Here is a 13393-nt window from a genome sequence, read left to right as displayed (position 1 = left end):
TGCTCGTGGAGGAGCTCAAAAGTCAGCCTTTCGAACACACTGCACTTGAGCCTTTATCTCCACTACCTGCTACACTATATTCCAGTATTAGGAAGCTACATCGAGATGGGTAAGCTGCTGCCCATCTCCAAGCTTCTCACGTGCTTGCAGAGCGACATCCAAGGCTGAAACTAGAAGGACGTTAACGTGTGCCCGTGCGTCAACGTAATTGCAAGCCCATGTTTCTTGTAAGGAAGCAGCAGTGTAAAAGCTTACAGCACCTGGTATTCCCAGGCGGTCTCCCATCCAAGTACTAACCAGGCCCGACCCTGCTTAGCTTCCGAGATCAGACGAGATCGGGCGTGCTCAGGGTGGTATGGCCGTAAGCCCAGGGGCCGGGGACACAGACTCCTTTTATAGACTAGGCAAGGCCCCCTGCTTGTGGAGGAGCTCAAAAGTCAGCCTTTCGAACACACTGCACTTGAGCCTTTATCTCCACTACCTGCTACACTCTATTCCAGTATTAGGAAGCTACACCGAGATGGGTAAGCTGCTCCCCATCTCCAAGCTTCTCACATGCTTGCAGAGCGACATCCAAGGCTGAAACTAGAAGGACGTTAACGTGTGCCAACGTAATTGCAAGCCCATGTTTCTTGTAAGGAAGCAGCAGTGTAATAGCTTACAGCACCTGGTATTCCCAGGCGGTCTCCCATCCAAGTACTAACCAGGCCCGACCCTGCTTAGCTTCCGAGATCAGACGAGATCGGGCGTGCTCAGGGTGGTATGGCGGTAAGCCGACGGGCTGGGGACACAGACTCCTTTTATAGACTAGGCAAGGCCCCCTGCTCGTGGAGGAGCTCAAAAGTCAGCCTTTCGAACACACTGCACTTGAGCCTTTATCTCCACTACCTGCTACACTCTATTCCAGTATTAGGAAGCTACACCGAGATGGGTAAGCTACTCCCCATCTCCAAGCTTCTCAGGTGCTTGCAGAGCGACATCCAAGGCTGAAACTAGAAGGACGTTAACGTGTGCCCGTGCGTCAACGTAATTGCAAGCCCATGTTTCTTGTAAGGAAGCAGCAGTGTAAAAGCTTACAGCACCTGGTATTCCCATGCGGTCTCCCATCCAAGTACTAACCAGGCCCGACCCTGCTTAGCTTCCGAGATCAGACGAGATCGGGCGTGCTCAGGGTGGTATGGCCGTAAGCCGACGGGCTGGGGACACAGACTCCTTTTATAGACTAGGCAAGGCCCCCTGCTCGTGGAGGAGCTCAAAAGTCAGCCTTTCGAACACACTGCACTTGAGCCTTTATCTCCACTACCTGCTACACTATATTCCAGTATTAGGAAGCTACATCGAGATGGGTAAGCTGCTGCCCATCTCCAAGCTTCTCACGTGCTTGCAGAGCGACATCCAAGGCTGAAACTAGAAGGACGTTAACGTGTGCCTGTGCGTCAACGTAATTGCAAGCCCATGTTTCTTGTAAGGAAGCAGCAGTGTAAAAGCTTACAGCACCTGGTATTCCCAGGCGGTCTCCCATCCAAGTACTAAACAGGCCCGACCCTGCTTAGCTTCCGAGATCAGACGAGATCGAGCGTGCTCAGGGTGGTTTGGCCGTAAGCCCAGGGGCCGTGGACACAGACTCCTTTTATAGACTAGGCAAGGCCCCCTGCTCGTGGAGGAGCTCAAAAGTCAGCCTTTCGAACACACTAAACTTGAGCCTTTATCTCCACTACCTGCTACACTCTATTCCAGTATTAGGAAGCTACACCGAGATGGGTAAGCTGCTCCCCATCTCCAAGCTTCTCACATGCTTGCAGAGCGACATCCAAGGCTGAAACTAGAAGGACGTTAACATGTGCCCGTGCGTCAACGTAATTGCAAGCCCATGTTTCTTGTAAGGAAGCAGCAGTGTAAAAGCTTACAGCACCTGGTATTCCCAGGCGGTCTCCCATCCAAGTACTAACCAGGCCCGACCCTGCTTAGCTTCCGAGATCAGACGAGATCGGGCGTGCTCAGGGTGGTATGGCCGTAACCCGACGGGCTGGGGACACAGACTCCTTTTATAGACTAGGCAAGGCCCCCTGCTCGTGGAGGAGCTCAAAGGTCAGCCTTTCGAACGTTCAAGAGTTTAAGTTGTTTTTGGTGGGCTTTGCTGTATGGCCGCGCCCTTTGAGTGTGTCAAATGTCAAGCAGCTGTCCATCAAGGCTCAGAGGTGCACTTAGATCACCTTGGGGCGGAGGTGATCAGCAGCAGCCTTTGTTATGCGCACTTAAAAAACATGGCACCACAACAAGTAACTTGTGTGCCAAGATCTTGAGTTGGCCCCACACACTTGTTGGCCATCGCTTCTCGGCCTTTTGGCTAAGATCAAGTGTAGTATCTGTTCTTATCAGTTTAATATCTGATATGTCCTCTATATGGGGATTAAATATTAAATGCATTTTTGAGCATTGGGAGGTGAAAACTGGGGCTTGCTCTCTTCACTCCTTGCATTGACCTGGCATTGCAGTGCCACCAGGAACGGTGCACCATTCTCTTTTTTCTGTGAAAACCAAAGCAAGGCTGGAACTAGAAGGACGTTAACGTGTGCCTGTGCCCGTGCCCGTGCGTCAACGTAATTGCAAGCCCATGTTTCTTGTAAGGAAGCAGCAGTGTAAAAGCTTACAGCACCTGGTATTCCCAGGCGGTCTCCCATCCAAGTACTAACCAGGCCCGACCCTGCTTAGCTTCCGAGATCAGACGAGATCGGGCGTGCTCAGGGTGGTATGGCCGTAAGCCGACGGGCTGGGGACACAGACTCCTTTTATAGACTAGGAAAGGCCCCCTGCTCGTGGAGGAGCTCAAAAGTCAGCCTTTCGAACACACTGCACTTGAGCCTTTATCTCCACTACCTGCTACACTATATTCCAGTATTAGGAAGCTACATCGAGATGGGTAAGCTGCTGCCCATCTCCAAGCTTCTCACGTGCTTGCAGAGCGACATCCAAGGCTGAAACTAGAAGGACGTTAACGTGTGCCCGTGCGTCAACGTAATTGCAAGCCCATGTTTCTTGTAAGGAAGCAGCAGTGTAAAAGCTTACAGCACCTGGTATTCCCAGGCGGTCTCCCATCCAAGTACTAACCAGGCCCGACCCTGCTTAGCTTCCGAGATCAGACGAGATCGGGCGTGCTCAGGGTGGTATGGCCGTAAGCCGACGGGCTGGGGACACAGACTCCTTTTATAGACTAGGAAAGGCCCCCTGCTCGTGGAGGAGCTCAAAAGTCAGCCTTTCGAACACACTGCACTTGAGCCTTTATCTCCACTACCTGCTACACTATATTCCAGTATTAGGAAGCTACATCGAGATGGGTAAGCTGCTGCCCATCTCCAAGCTTCTCACGTGCTTGCAGAGCGACATCCAAGGCTGAAACTAGAAGGACGTTAACGTGTGCCCGTGCGTCAACGTAATTGCAAGCCCATGTTTCTTGTAAGGAAGCAGCAGTGTAAAAGCTTACAGCACCTGGTATTCCCAGGCGGTCTCCCATCCAAGTACTAAACAGGCCCGACCCTGCTTAGCTTCCGAGATCAGACGAGATCGAGCGTGCTCAGGGTGGTATGGCCGTAAGCCCAGGGGCCGGGGACACAGACTCCTTTTATAGACTAGGCAAGGCCCCCTGCTCGTGGAGGAGCTCAAAAGTTAGCCTTTCGAACACACTAAACTTGAGCCTTTATCTCCACTACCTGCTACACTCTATTCCAGTATTAGGAAGCTACACCGAGATGGGTAAGCTGCTCCCCATCTCCAAGCTTCTCACATGCTTGCAGAGCGACATCCAAGGCTGAAACTAGAAGGACATTAACGTGTGCCCGTGCGTCAACGTAATTGCAAGCCCATGTTTCTTGTAAGGAAGCAGCAGTGTAAAAGCTTACAGCACCTGGTATTCCCAGGCGGTCTCCCATCCAAGTACTAACCAGGCCCGACCCTGCTTAGCTTCCGAGATCAGGCGAGATCGGGCGTGCTCAGGGTGGTATGGCCGTAAGCCGGCGGGCTGGGGACACAGACTCCTTTTATAGACTAGGCAAGGCCCCCTGCTCGTGGAGGAGCTCAAAGGTCAGCCTTTCGAACGTTCAAGAGTTTAAGTTGTTTTTGGTGGGCTTTGCTGTATGGCCGCGCCCTTTGAGTGTGTCAAATGTCAAGCAGCTGTCCGTCAAGGCTCAGAGGTGCACTTAGATCACCTTGGGGCGGAGGTGATCAGCAGCAGCCTTTGTTATGCGCACTTAAAAAACATGGCACCACAACAAGTAACTTGCGTGCCAAGATCTTGAGTTGGCCCAGACACTTGTGGGCCATCGCTTCTCGGCCTTTTGGCTAAGATCAAGTGTAGTATCTGTTCTTATCAGTTTGATATCTGATATGTCCTCTATATGGGGATTAAATATTAAATGCATTTTTGAGCATTGGGAGGTGAAAACTGGGGCTTGCTCTCTTCACTCCTTGCATTGACCTGGCATTGCAGTGCCACCAGGAACGGTGCACCATTCTCTTTTTTCTGTGAAAACCAAAGCAAGGCTGGAACTAGAAGGACGTTAACGTGTGCCTGTGCCCGTGCCCGTGCGTCAACGTAATTGCAAGCCCATGTTTCTTGTAAGGAAGCAGCAGTGTAAAAGCTTACAGCACCTGGTATTCCCAGGCGGTCTCCCATCCAAGTACTAACCAGGCCCGACCCTGCTTAGCTTCCGAGATCAGACGAGATCGGGCGTGCTCAGGGTGGTATGGCCGTAAGCCGACGGGCTGGGGACACAGACTCCTTTTATAGACTAGGCAAGGCCCCCTGCTCGTGGAGGAGCTCAAAAGTCAGCCTTTCGAACACACTGCACTTGAGCCTTTATCTCCACTACCTGCTACACTCTATTCCAGTATTAGGAAGCTACACCGAGATGGGTAAGCTGCTCCCCATCTCCAAGCTTCTCACGTGCTTGCAGAGCGACATCCAAGGCTGAAACTAGAAGGACGTTAACGTGTGCCCGTGCGTCAACGTAATTGCAAGCCCATGTTTCTTGTAAGGAAGCAACAGTGTAAAAGCTTACAGCACCTGGTATTCCCAGGCGGTCTCCCATCCAAGTACTAACCAGGCCCGACCCTGCTTAGCTTCCGAGATCAGACGAGATCGGGCGTGCTCAGGGTGGTATGGCCGTAAGCCGACGGGCTGGGGACACAGACTCCTTTTATAGACTAGGCAAGGCCCCCTGCTCGTGGAGGAGCTCAAAAGTCAGCCTTTCGAACACACTGCACTTGAGCCTTTATCTCCACTACCTGCTACACTCTATTCCAGTATTAGGAAGCTACACCGAGATGGGTAAGCTGCTCCCCATCTCCAAGCTTCTCACGTGCTTGCAGAGCGACATCCAAGGCTGAAACTAGAAGGACGTTAACGTGTGCCCGTGCGTCACCGTAATTGCAAGCCCATGTTTCTTGTAAGGAAGCAGCAGTGTAAAAGCTTACAGCACCTGGTATTCCCAGGCGGTCTCCCATCCAAGTACTAACCAGGCCCGACCCTGCTTAGCTTCCGAGATCAGACGAGATCGGGCGTGCTCAGGGTGGTATGGCCGTAAGCCGATGGGCTGGGGACACAGACTCCTTTTATAGACTAGGCAAGGCCCCCTGCTCGTGGAGGAGCTCAAAAGTCAGCCTTTCGAACACACTGCACTTGAGCCTTTATCTCCACTACCTGCTACACTATATTCCAGTATTAGGAAGCTACACCGAGATGGTTAAGCTGCTGCCCATCTCCAAGCTTCTCACGTGCTTGCAGAGCGACATCCAAGGCTGAAACTAGAAGGAGGTTAACGTGTGCCCGTGCGTCAACGTAATTGCAAGCCCATGTTTCTTGTAAGGAAGCAGCAGTGTAAAAGCTTACAGCACCTGGTATTCACAGGCGGTCTCCCATCCAAGTACTAACCAGGCCCGACCCTGCTTAGCTTCCGAGATCAGACGAGATCGAGCGTGCTCAGGGTGGTATGGCCGTAAGCCGACGGGCTGGGGACACAGACTCCTTTTATAGACTAGGCAAGGCCCCCTGCTCGTGGAGGAGCTCAAAGGTCAGCCTTTCGAACGTTCAAGAGTTTAAGTTGTTTTTGGTGGGCTTTGCTGTATGGCCGCGCCCTTTGAGTGTGTCAAATGTCAAGCAGCTGTCCGTCAAGGCTCAGAGTGCACTTAGATCACCTTGGGGCGGAGGTGATCAGCAGCAGCCTTTGTTATGCGCACTTAAAAAACATGGCACCACAACAAGTAACTTGTGTGCCAAGATCTTGAGTTGGCCCCAGACACTTGTGGGCCATCGCTTCTCGGCCTTTTGGCTAAGATCAAGTGTAGTATCTGTTCTTATCAGTTTAATATCTGATATGTCCACTATATGGGGATTAAATATTAAATGCATTTTTGAGCATTGGGAGGTGAAAACTGGGGCTTGCTCTCTTCACTCCTTGCATTGACCTGGCATTGCAGTGCCACCAGGAACGGTGCACCATTCTCTTTTTTCTGTGAAAACCAAAGCAAGGCTGGAACTAGAAGGACGTTAACGTGTGCCTGTGCCCGTGCCCGTGCCCGTGCGTCAACGTAATTGCAAGCCCATGTTTCTTGTAAGGAAGCAGCAGTGTAAAAGCTTACAGCACCTGGTTTTCCCAGGCTGTCTTTCATCCAAGTACTAACCAGCCCCGACCCTGCTTAGCTTCCGAGATCAGACGAGATCGGGCGTGCTCAGGGAGGTATGGCCGTAAGCCTACGGGCTGGGGACACAGACTCCTTTTATAGACTAGGCAAGGCCCCCTGCTCGTGGAGGAGCTCAAAAGTCACCCTTTCGAACGTTCAAGAGTTTAAGTTGTTTTTGGTGGGCTTTGCTGTATGGCCGCGCCCTTTGAGTGTGTCAAATGTCAAGCAGCTGTCCGTCAAGGCTCAGAGGTGCACTTAGATCACCTTGGGGCGGAGGTGATCAGCAGCAGCCTTTGTTATGCGCACTTAAAAAACATGGCACCACAACAAGTAACTTGTGTGCCAAGATCTTGAGTTGGCCCAAGACACTTGTGGGCCATCCCTTCTCGGCCTTTTGGCTAAGATCAAGTGTAGTATCTGTTCTTATCAGTTTAATATCTGATATGTCCTCTATATGGGGATTAAATATTAAATGCATTTTTGAGCATTGGGAAGTGAAAACTGGGGCTTGCTCTCTTCACTCCTTGCATTGACCTGGCATTGCAGTGCCACCAGGAACGGTGCACCATTCTCTTTTTTCTGTGAAAACCAAAGCAAGGCTGGAACTAGAAGGACGTTAACGTGTGCCTGTGCCCGTGCCCGTGCGTCAACGTAATTGCAAGCCCATGTTTCTTGTAAGGAAGCAGCAGTATAAAAGCTTACAGCACCTGGTATTCCCAGGCGGTCTCCCATCCAAGTACTAACCAGGCCCGACCCTGCTTAGCTTCCGAGATCAGACGAGATCGGGCGTGTTCAGGGTGGTATGGCCGTAAGCCGACGGGCTGGGGACACAGACTCCTTTTATAGACTAGGCAAGGCCCCCTGCTCGTGGAGGAGCTGAAAGGTCAGCCTTTCGAACGTTCAAGAGTTTAAGTTGTTTTTGGTGGGCTTTGCTGTATGGCCGCGCCCTTTGAGTGTGTCAAATGTCAAGCAGCTGTCCGTCAAGGCTCAGAGGTGCACTTAGATCACCTTGGGGCGGAGGTGATCAGCAGCAGCCTTTGTTATGCGCACTTAAAAAACATGGCACCACAACAAGTAACTTGTGTGCCAAGATCTTGAGTTGGCCCCAGACAATTGTGGGCCATCGCTTCTCGGCCTTTTGGCTAAGATCAAGTGTAGTATCTGTTCTTATCAGTTTAATATCTGATATGTCCTCTATATGGGGATTAAATATTAAATGCATTTTTGAGCATTGGGAGGTGAAAACTGGGGCTTGCTCTCTTCACTCCTTGCATTGACCTGGCATTGCAGTGCCACCAGGAACGGTGCACCATTCTCTTTTTTCTGTGAAAACCAAAGCAAGGCTGGAACTAGAAGGACGTTAACGTGTGCCTGTGCCCGTGCCCGTGCGTCAACGTAATTGCAAGCCCATGTTTCTTGTAAGGAAGCAGCAGTGTAAAAGCTTACAGCACCTGGTATTCCCAGGCGGTCTCCCATCCAAGTACTAACCAGGCCCGACCCTGCTTAGCTTCCGAGATCAGACGAGATCGGGCGTGCTCAGGGTGGTATGGCCGCAAGCCGGCGGGCTGGGGACACAGACTCCTTTTATAGACTAGGCAAGGCCCCCTGCACTTGAGCCTTTATCTCCACTACCTGCTACACTATATTCCAGTATTAGGAAGCTACATCGCGATGGGTAAGCTGCTGCCCATCTCCAAGCTTCTCACGTGCTTGCAGAGCGACATCCAAGGCTGAAACTAGAAGGACGTTAACGTGTGCCCGTGCGTCAACGTAATTGCAAGCCCATGTTTCTTGTAAGGAAGCAGCAGTGTAAAAGCTTACAGCACCTGGTATTCCCAGGCGGTCTCCCATCCAAGTACTAAACAGGCCCGACCCTGCTTAGCGTCCGAGATCAGACGAGATCGAGCGTGCTCAGGGTGGTATGGCCGTAAGCCCAGGGGCCGGGGACACAGACTCCTTTTATAGACTAGGCAAGGCCCCCTGCTCGTGGAGGAGCTCAAAAGTTAGCCTTTCGAACACACTAAACTTGAGCCTTTATCTCCACTACCTGCTACACTCTATTCCAGTATTAGGAAGCTACACCGAGATGGGTAAGCTGCTCCCCATCTCCAAGCTTCTCACATGCTTGCAGAGCGACATCCAAGGCTGAAACTAGAATGACATTAACGTGTGCCCGTGCGTCAACGTAATTGCAAGCCCATGTTTCTTGTAAGGAAGCAGCAGTGTAAAAGCTTACAGCACCTGGTATTCCCAGGCGGTCTCCCATCCAAGTACTAACCAGGCCCGACCCTGCTTAGCTTCCGAGATCAGACGAGATCGGGCGTGCTCAGGGTGGTATGGCCGTAAGCCGGCGGGCTGGGGACACAGACTCCTTTTATAGACTAGGCAAGGCCCCCTGCTCGTGGAGGAGCTCAAAGGTCAGCCTTTCGAACGTTCAAGAGTTTAAGTTGTTTTTGGTGGGCTTTGCTGTATGGCCGCGCCCTTTGAGTGTGTCAAATGTCAAGCAGCTGTCCGTCAAGGCTCAGAGGTGCACTTAGATCACCTTGGGGCGGAGGTGATCAGCAGCAGCCTTTGTTATGCGCACTTAAAAAACATGGCACCACAACAAGTAACTTGTGTGCCAAGATCTTGAGTTGGCCCCACACACTTGTGGGCCATCGCTTCTCGGCCTTTTGGCTAAGATCAAGTGTAGTATCTGTTCTTATCAGTTTAATATCTGATATGTCCTCTATATGGGGATTAAATATTAAATGCATTTTTGAGCATTGGGAGGTGAAAACTGGGGCTTGCTCTCTTCACTCCTTGCATTGACCTGGCATTGCAGTGCCACCAGGAACGGTGCACCATTCTCTTTTTTCTGTGAAAACCAAAGCAAGGCTGGAACTAGAAGGACGTTAACGTGTGCCTGTGCCCGTGCCCGTGCGTCAACGTAATTGCAAGCCCATGTTTCTTGTAAGGAAGCAGCAGTGTAAAAGCTTACAGCACCTGGTATTCCCAGGCGGTCTCCCATCCAAGTACTAAACAGGCCCGACCCTGCTTAGCTTCCGAGATCAGACGAGATCGAGCGTGCTCAGGGTGGTATGGCCGTAAGCCCAGGGGGCCGGGGACACAGACTCCTTTTATAGACTAGGCAAGGCCCCCTGCTCGTGGAGGAGCTCAAAAGTTAGCCTTTCGAACACACTAAACTTGAGCCTTTATCTCCACTACCTGCTACACTCTATTCCAGTATTAGGAAGCTACACCGAGATGGGTAAGCTGCTCCCCATCTCCAAGCTTCTCACATGCTTGCAGAGCGACATCCAAGGCTGAAACTAGAAGGACATTAACGTGTGCCCGTGCGTCAACGTAATTGCAAGCCCATGTTTCTTGTAAGGAAGCAGCAGTGTAAAAGCTTACAGCACCTGGTATTCCCAGGCGGTCTCCCATCCAAGTACTAACCAGGCCCGACCCTGCTTAGCTTCCGAGATCAGACGAGATCGGGCGTGCTCAGGGTGGTATGGCCGTAAGCCGGCGGGCTGGGGACACAGACTCCTTTTATAGACTAGGCAAGGCCCCCTGCTCGTGGAGGAGCTCAAAGGTCAGCCTTTCGAACGTTCAAGAGTTTAAGTTGTTTTTGGTGGGCTTTGCTGTATGGCCGCGCCCTTTGAGTGTGTCAAATGTCAAGCAGCTGTCCGTCAAGGCTCAGAGGTGCACTTAGATCACCTTGGGGCGGAGGTGATCAGCAGCAGCCTTTGTTATGCGCACTTAAAAAACATGGCACCACAACAAGTAACTTGTGTGCCAAGATCTTGAGTTGGCCCCACACACTTGTGGGCCATCGCTTCTCGGCCTTTTGGCTAAGATCAAGTGTAGTATCTGTTCTTATCAGTTTAATATCTGATATGTCCTCTATATGGGGATTAAATATTAAATGCATTTTTGAGCATTGGGAGGTGAAAACTGGGGCTTGCTCTCTTCACTCCTTGCATTGACCTGGCATTGCAGTGCCACCAGGAACGGTGCACCATTCTCTTTTTTCTGTGAAAACCAAAGCAAGGCTGGAACTAGAAGGACGTTAACGTGTGCCTGTGCCCGTGCCCGTGCGTCAACGTAATTGCAAGCCCATGTTTCTTGTAAGGAAGCAGCAGTGTAAAAGCTTACAGCACCTGGTATTCCCAGGCGGTCTCCCATCCAAGTACTAACCAGGCCCGACCCTGCTTAGCTTCCGAGATCAGACGAGATCGGGCGTGCTCAGGGTGGTATGGCCGTAAGCCGACGGGCTGGGGACACAGACTCCTTTTATAGACCAAGCAAGGCCCCCTGCTCGTGGAGGAGCTCAAAGGTCAGCCTTTCGAACGTTCAAGAGTTTAAGTTGTTTTTGGTGGGCTTTGCTGTATGGCCGCGCCCTTTGAGTGTGTCAAATGTCAAGCAGCTGACCGTCAAGGCTCAGAGGTGCACTTAGATCACCCTGGGGCGGAGGTGATCAGCAGCAGCCGTTGTTATGCGCACTTAAAAAACATGGCACCACAACAAGTAACTTGTGTGCCAAGATCTTGAGTTGGCCCCAGACACTTGTGGGCCATCGCTTCTCGGCCTTTTGGCTAAGATCAAGTGTAGTATCTGTTCTTATCAGTTTAATATCTGATATGTCCTCTATATGGGGATTAAATATTAAATGCATTTTTGAGCATTGGGAGGTGAAAACTGGGGCTTGCTCTCTTCACTCCTTGCATTGACCTGGCATTGCAGTGCCACCAGGAACGGTGCACCATTCTCTTTTTTCTGTGAAAACCAAAGCAAGGCTGGAACTAGAAGGACGTTAACGTGTGCCTGTGCCCGTGCCCGTGCGTCAACGTAATTGCAAGCCCATGTTTCTTGTAAGGAAGCAGCAGTGTAAAAGCTTACAGCACCTGGTATTCCCAGGCGGTCTCCCATCCAAGTACTAACCAGGCCCGACCCTGCTTAGCTTCCGAGATCAGACGAGATCGGGCGTGCTCAGGGAGGTATGGCCGTAAGCCGACGGGCTGGGGACACAGACTCCTTTTATAGACTAGGCAAGGCCCCCTGCTCGTGGAGGAGCTCAAAAGTCAGCCTTTCGAACACACTGCACTTGAGCCTTTATCTCCACTACCTGCTGCACTATATTCCAGTATTAGGAAGCTACATCGCGATGGGTAAGCTGCTGCCCATCTCCAAGCTTCTCACGTGCTTGCAGAGCGACATCCAAGGCTGAAACTAGAAGGACGTTAACGTGTGCCCGTGCGTCAACGTAATTGCAAGCCCATGTTTCTTGTAAGGAAGCAGCAGTGTAAAAGCTTACAGCACCTGGTATTCCCAGGCGGTCTCCCATCCAAGTACTAAACAGGCCCGACCCTGCTTAGCGTCCGAGATCAGACGAGATCGAGCGTGCTCAGGGTGGTATGGCCGTAAGCCCAGGGGCCGGGGACACAGACTCCTTTTATAGACTAGGCAAGGCCCCCTGCTCGTGGAGGAGCTCAAAAGTTAGCCTTTCGAACACACTAAACTTGAGCCTTTATCTCCACTACCTGCTACACTCTATTCCAGTATTAGGAAGCTACACCGAGATGGGTAAGCTGCTCCCCATCTCCAAGCTTCTCACATGCTTGCAGAGCGACATCCAAGGCTGAAACTAGAAGGACATTAACGTGTGCCCGTGCGTCAACGTAATTGCAAGCCCATGTTTCTTGTAAGGAAGCAGCAGTGTAAAAGCTTACAGCACCTGGTATTCCCAGGCGGTCTCCCATCCAAGTACTAACCAGGCCCGACCCTGCTTAGCTTCCGAGATCAGACGAGATCGGGCGTGCTCAGGGTGGTATGGCCGTAAGCCGGCGGGCTGGGGACACAGACTCCTTTTATAGACTAGGCAAGGCCCCCTGCTCGTGGAGGAGCTCAAAGGTCAGCCTTTCGAACGTTCAAGAGTTTAAGTTGTTTTTGGTGGGCTTTGCTGTATGGCCGCGCCCTTTGAGTGTGTCAAATGTCAAGCAGCTGTCCGTCAAGGCTCAGAGGTGCACTTAGATCACCTTGGGGCGGAGGTGATCAGCAGCAGCCTTTGTTATGCGCACTTAAAAAACATGGCACCACAACAAGTAACTTGTGTGCCAAGATCTTGAGTTGGCCCCACACACTTGTGGGCCATCGCTTCTCGGCCTTTTGGCTAAGATCAAGTGTAGTATCTGTTCTTATCAGTTTAATATCTGATATGTCCTCTATATGGGGATTAAATATTAAATGCATTTTTGAGCATTGGGAGGTGAAAACTGGGGCTTGCTCTCTTCACTCCTTGCATTGACCTGGCATTGCAGTGCCACCAGGAACGGTGCACCATTCTCTTTTTTCTGTGAAAACCAAAGCAAGGCTGGAACTAGAAGGACGTTAACGTGTGCCTGTGCCCGTGCCCGTGCGTCAACGTAATTGCAAGCCCATGTTTCTTGTAAGGAAGCAGCAGTGTAAAAGCTTACAGCACCTGGTATTCCCAGGCGGTCTCCCATCCAAGTACTAACCAGGCCCGACCCTGCTTAGCTTCCGAGATCAGACGAGATCGGGCGTGCTCAGGGTGGTATGGCCGTAAGCCGACGGGCTGGGGACACAGACTCCTTTTATAGACCAAGCAAGGCCCCCTGCTCGTGGAGGAGCTCAAAGGTCAGCCTTTCGAACGTTCAAGAGTTTAAGTTGTTTTTGGTGGGCTTTGCTGTATGGCCGCGCCCTTTGAGTGTGTCAA

General features: G+C 51.5%; 33 non-coding genes and 1 pseudogene across 33 annotated transcripts; 9 read left to right on the top strand and 25 right to left on the bottom strand.

Moving 5' to 3' along the window:
- Window positions 1–248: 248 nt before the first annotated feature.
- On the bottom strand, window positions 249–367 carry LOC131476536 (5S ribosomal RNA). The gene has a single exon (XR_009242902.1). It is a non-coding gene; the product is annotated as a 5S ribosomal RNA (ribosomal RNA).
- A 288-nt stretch (window positions 368–655) lies between these two features.
- Window positions 656–774, bottom strand: LOC131477804 (5S ribosomal RNA). The gene has a single exon (XR_009244124.1). It is a non-coding gene; the product is annotated as a 5S ribosomal RNA (ribosomal RNA).
- Window positions 775–1070: 296 nt separating this feature from the next.
- LOC131477032 (5S ribosomal RNA) lies at window positions 1071–1189 on the bottom strand. The gene has a single exon (XR_009243388.1). It is a non-coding gene; the product is annotated as a 5S ribosomal RNA (ribosomal RNA).
- A 296-nt stretch (window positions 1190–1485) lies between these two features.
- Window positions 1486–1604, bottom strand: LOC131441057 (5S ribosomal RNA). Its single transcript, XR_009231734.1, has one exon. It is a non-coding gene; the product is annotated as a 5S ribosomal RNA (ribosomal RNA).
- A 296-nt stretch (window positions 1605–1900) lies between these two features.
- LOC131477504 (5S ribosomal RNA) lies at window positions 1901–2019 on the bottom strand. The gene has a single exon (XR_009243839.1). It is a non-coding gene; the product is annotated as a 5S ribosomal RNA (ribosomal RNA).
- A 308-nt stretch (window positions 2020–2327) lies between these two features.
- Window positions 2328–2520, top strand: LOC131441982 (U2 spliceosomal RNA). The gene has a single exon (XR_009232570.1). It is a non-coding gene; the product is annotated as a U2 spliceosomal RNA (small nuclear RNA).
- Window positions 2521–2644: 124 nt separating this feature from the next.
- On the bottom strand, window positions 2645–2763 carry LOC131476535 (5S ribosomal RNA). Its single transcript, XR_009242901.1, has one exon. It is a non-coding gene; the product is annotated as a 5S ribosomal RNA (ribosomal RNA).
- Window positions 2764–3059: 296 nt separating this feature from the next.
- LOC131476534 (5S ribosomal RNA) lies at window positions 3060–3178 on the bottom strand. The gene has a single exon (XR_009242900.1). It is a non-coding gene; the product is annotated as a 5S ribosomal RNA (ribosomal RNA).
- Window positions 3179–3474: 296 nt separating this feature from the next.
- Window positions 3475–3593, bottom strand: LOC131477763 (5S ribosomal RNA). Its single transcript, XR_009244084.1, has one exon. It is a non-coding gene; the product is annotated as a 5S ribosomal RNA (ribosomal RNA).
- A 296-nt stretch (window positions 3594–3889) lies between these two features.
- On the bottom strand, window positions 3890–4008 carry LOC131477551 (5S ribosomal RNA). Its single transcript, XR_009243884.1, has one exon. It is a non-coding gene; the product is annotated as a 5S ribosomal RNA (ribosomal RNA).
- A 307-nt stretch (window positions 4009–4315) lies between these two features.
- LOC131442415 (U2 spliceosomal RNA) lies at window positions 4316–4508 on the top strand. Its single transcript, XR_009232989.1, has one exon. It is a non-coding gene; the product is annotated as a U2 spliceosomal RNA (small nuclear RNA).
- Window positions 4509–4632: 124 nt separating this feature from the next.
- LOC131476532 (5S ribosomal RNA) lies at window positions 4633–4751 on the bottom strand. Its single transcript, XR_009242898.1, has one exon. It is a non-coding gene; the product is annotated as a 5S ribosomal RNA (ribosomal RNA).
- A 296-nt stretch (window positions 4752–5047) lies between these two features.
- Window positions 5048–5166, bottom strand: LOC131476531 (5S ribosomal RNA). Its single transcript, XR_009242897.1, has one exon. It is a non-coding gene; the product is annotated as a 5S ribosomal RNA (ribosomal RNA).
- Window positions 5167–5462: 296 nt separating this feature from the next.
- Window positions 5463–5581, bottom strand: LOC131476530 (5S ribosomal RNA). Its single transcript, XR_009242896.1, has one exon. It is a non-coding gene; the product is annotated as a 5S ribosomal RNA (ribosomal RNA).
- A 296-nt stretch (window positions 5582–5877) lies between these two features.
- On the bottom strand, window positions 5878–5996 carry LOC131477713 (5S ribosomal RNA). Its single transcript, XR_009244037.1, has one exon. It is a non-coding gene; the product is annotated as a 5S ribosomal RNA (ribosomal RNA).
- Window positions 5997–6303: 307 nt separating this feature from the next.
- LOC131442493 (U2 spliceosomal RNA) lies at window positions 6304–6496 on the top strand. Its single transcript, XR_009233066.1, has one exon. It is a non-coding gene; the product is annotated as a U2 spliceosomal RNA (small nuclear RNA).
- Window positions 6497–6626: 130 nt separating this feature from the next.
- LOC131441471 (5S ribosomal RNA) lies at window positions 6627–6745 on the bottom strand (annotated as a pseudogene).
- Window positions 6746–7053: 308 nt separating this feature from the next.
- LOC131441512 (U2 spliceosomal RNA) lies at window positions 7054–7246 on the top strand. Its single transcript, XR_009232117.1, has one exon. It is a non-coding gene; the product is annotated as a U2 spliceosomal RNA (small nuclear RNA).
- A 124-nt stretch (window positions 7247–7370) lies between these two features.
- LOC131441371 (5S ribosomal RNA) lies at window positions 7371–7489 on the bottom strand. Its single transcript, XR_009232037.1, has one exon. It is a non-coding gene; the product is annotated as a 5S ribosomal RNA (ribosomal RNA).
- Window positions 7490–7797: 308 nt separating this feature from the next.
- On the top strand, window positions 7798–7990 carry LOC131441981 (U2 spliceosomal RNA). The gene has a single exon (XR_009232569.1). It is a non-coding gene; the product is annotated as a U2 spliceosomal RNA (small nuclear RNA).
- Window positions 7991–8114: 124 nt separating this feature from the next.
- On the bottom strand, window positions 8115–8233 carry LOC131477204 (5S ribosomal RNA). Its single transcript, XR_009243554.1, has one exon. It is a non-coding gene; the product is annotated as a 5S ribosomal RNA (ribosomal RNA).
- Window positions 8234–8489: 256 nt separating this feature from the next.
- On the bottom strand, window positions 8490–8608 carry LOC131441089 (5S ribosomal RNA). The gene has a single exon (XR_009231765.1). It is a non-coding gene; the product is annotated as a 5S ribosomal RNA (ribosomal RNA).
- A 296-nt stretch (window positions 8609–8904) lies between these two features.
- Window positions 8905–9023, bottom strand: LOC131476529 (5S ribosomal RNA). The gene has a single exon (XR_009242895.1). It is a non-coding gene; the product is annotated as a 5S ribosomal RNA (ribosomal RNA).
- A 308-nt stretch (window positions 9024–9331) lies between these two features.
- On the top strand, window positions 9332–9524 carry LOC131441980 (U2 spliceosomal RNA). The gene has a single exon (XR_009232568.1). It is a non-coding gene; the product is annotated as a U2 spliceosomal RNA (small nuclear RNA).
- Window positions 9525–9648: 124 nt separating this feature from the next.
- Window positions 9649–9767, bottom strand: LOC131477762 (5S ribosomal RNA). The gene has a single exon (XR_009244083.1). It is a non-coding gene; the product is annotated as a 5S ribosomal RNA (ribosomal RNA).
- Window positions 9768–10064: 297 nt separating this feature from the next.
- On the bottom strand, window positions 10065–10183 carry LOC131476528 (5S ribosomal RNA). The gene has a single exon (XR_009242894.1). It is a non-coding gene; the product is annotated as a 5S ribosomal RNA (ribosomal RNA).
- Window positions 10184–10491: 308 nt separating this feature from the next.
- LOC131441979 (U2 spliceosomal RNA) lies at window positions 10492–10684 on the top strand. Its single transcript, XR_009232567.1, has one exon. It is a non-coding gene; the product is annotated as a U2 spliceosomal RNA (small nuclear RNA).
- Window positions 10685–10808: 124 nt separating this feature from the next.
- Window positions 10809–10927, bottom strand: LOC131476527 (5S ribosomal RNA). The gene has a single exon (XR_009242893.1). It is a non-coding gene; the product is annotated as a 5S ribosomal RNA (ribosomal RNA).
- Window positions 10928–11235: 308 nt separating this feature from the next.
- On the top strand, window positions 11236–11428 carry LOC131441978 (U2 spliceosomal RNA). Its single transcript, XR_009232566.1, has one exon. It is a non-coding gene; the product is annotated as a U2 spliceosomal RNA (small nuclear RNA).
- Window positions 11429–11552: 124 nt separating this feature from the next.
- LOC131477050 (5S ribosomal RNA) lies at window positions 11553–11671 on the bottom strand. The gene has a single exon (XR_009243405.1). It is a non-coding gene; the product is annotated as a 5S ribosomal RNA (ribosomal RNA).
- A 296-nt stretch (window positions 11672–11967) lies between these two features.
- On the bottom strand, window positions 11968–12086 carry LOC131441087 (5S ribosomal RNA). The gene has a single exon (XR_009231763.1). It is a non-coding gene; the product is annotated as a 5S ribosomal RNA (ribosomal RNA).
- A 296-nt stretch (window positions 12087–12382) lies between these two features.
- On the bottom strand, window positions 12383–12501 carry LOC131476526 (5S ribosomal RNA). Its single transcript, XR_009242892.1, has one exon. It is a non-coding gene; the product is annotated as a 5S ribosomal RNA (ribosomal RNA).
- Window positions 12502–12809: 308 nt separating this feature from the next.
- Window positions 12810–13002, top strand: LOC131441977 (U2 spliceosomal RNA). Its single transcript, XR_009232565.1, has one exon. It is a non-coding gene; the product is annotated as a U2 spliceosomal RNA (small nuclear RNA).
- A 124-nt stretch (window positions 13003–13126) lies between these two features.
- LOC131476525 (5S ribosomal RNA) lies at window positions 13127–13245 on the bottom strand. Its single transcript, XR_009242891.1, has one exon. It is a non-coding gene; the product is annotated as a 5S ribosomal RNA (ribosomal RNA).
- Window positions 13246–13393: the final 148 nt, after the last annotated feature.

Source organism: Solea solea, chromosome 16, assembly GCF_958295425.1.
Source record: "Solea solea chromosome 16, fSolSol10.1, whole genome shotgun sequence".
NCBI classification, from domain to species: domain Eukaryota; kingdom Metazoa; phylum Chordata; class Actinopteri; order Pleuronectiformes; family Soleidae; genus Solea; species Solea solea.
Note: the sequence above shows the minus strand (reverse complement) of the source record. Positions and strands in the feature narration are given on the sequence as shown.